Source organism: Solanum tuberosum, unplaced genomic scaffold, assembly GCF_000226075.1.
Source record: "Solanum tuberosum cultivar DM 1-3 516 R44 unplaced genomic scaffold, SolTub_3.0 scf00146, whole genome shotgun sequence".
NCBI lineage: Eukaryota > Viridiplantae > Streptophyta > Magnoliopsida > Solanales > Solanaceae > Solanum > Solanum tuberosum.
In genome coordinates this window covers 773911-775707 of record NW_006239076.1, presented here as the reverse complement: position 1 = coordinate 775707, position 1797 = coordinate 773911, and positions in this window count along the sequence as shown.

Below are 1797 nucleotides of genomic sequence, written 5' to 3'. Positions count from 1 at the left end.
TAGTTGCAAATACAAAGCCACTCATGTGTTTTCGGCTTGCCCGAGAGGGAGGTCACGAAACCAGGACCACTAGACTGATGGCCTAAGGAGTGGGTCGACATGAGGTTCAGCCCGAGAGGGTGAGCCTAGTCCCATATCCTAACACTCAGCTCAAGAGAGTGAGTGGGGTAAGGTGTAGGTTGTTCTTTATGCGGCAAATGAGTGTCCAAGAGGAATGCATTTGAAACGGGGTAAGTTGCCCGAGAGGGAACTTATTTCCATTTAAAGCTTAGCCTAGTCACTATTATCTTACAAATTTCCTTTCAAAAGCATGTACCCAACTACTTATCTCAACTTGTATTGCGGTCACACCCCAAGAACATTTCCCCATACTTGATTTTCTTGTTAATTTTTGCTATTTTTACTACTTGTGACAAAACCCCCAAATTGATATTTGACACTTTCGTGTCACCCCCTTTAATTTACCATGTTTTTGTTCGTTAATGTCTTTAGCTACAACTAATTAGAGCTTAATTTATTTTTCTATCAATTCTCAAAACCACTCCCTTGGGACACGACCCCAACCTTTAGTTGGGTTACTATACTATAGACGATCGTAGACAATAATACTATAGGTTAGTGTCGTTCGTCACGATAAGCATCACAATGCGAGGCCGCCAGTGCGGGATTTCTTCCGCCAGAGCAGGACGGGGAGAGGTACAACCTCAACTTGCCTCCTCTATTTTCCTAAGTTACCCAAACAAACCCCAAATGGTATCCGGGCTAACCCCTGCAATTCAATCAGTGTTCAGCAAATCGAGAATAGATTATAAAACTTAGAAATTGATTATGTACCGCGAAAACAGCAGAAAACTAGCATCCACGTGCTATAAAAACTTAGGAAAAATGAAAAGATAAAATAAAGTTTTGTTCAATACATGCCCATGAGGGATAGAAACCCAATCAAGAACCCTGGGACTGGGAGGTGTCATCATCAGAGTGTAGATCCTCCGGGGGCACCAGGTCGTTTAGGCCCTCATCCATGAAAGTAAAATGCTAAAAATCTCCCCTCTCGACTATGGGAATCTCATGTCCAGGGGCGACGTAGGTGAACATGATCTTCATCGCCTTCCATATTCAAACCATCAAACGATCCCTCTCCAGACCCTTCATTCTCTCCTGGCGCAGCTCGCGTCGGAGCATCTCAACCTCTAAGGTAGTGCTGGGTGGAACCGGAGTGGTGTTAGCAACGGAGCGCCCCAATATCCTCCGGACGGACGCCAGGTCCTCCTCTACCCGTGCACCTGGGAGTGGGGGCTGGGACCGAGTGGGATGAGTGTCTTCACCTCCCTCGTCGTCCGACTCTGCAGCCGCCTGACTGCTGCTCGCCCTGTCCGTCCTCCTCATTTTGCTCTGAGAAGTAGAGCCTTGTCTAACCAAAATGGGGTGAAAGAGGGGATCCATAGGAAGTACCTCATCTGTATCTAAGAGGGGCACCTCCTCTTGTTTGTACAACGCAGTCATTAGTCCGGGTAGGAAGAATGCCTTCTTGTTGCCCCGATAGAACATCTTTCACTCTGAGATAATCTACGCCCCCACATTCAACGCAATTCCCTGCACCGCGCACGCTACCACCAAGGCCCGAGGGAATGTCACGTCGGTGCGGTTGCCCAACGGGTGGATCCTCCTAGTAACCAAGTGTAGCCACCTCTTAGCATCTGGCGACCAGTCCACGCTAGTGGTGCCCTCTATAGTAGGCCAATAAACTATGTCTCGACATGCAGGCTCCACAGGGTGTCCCTCAGCCAACCCAGATCC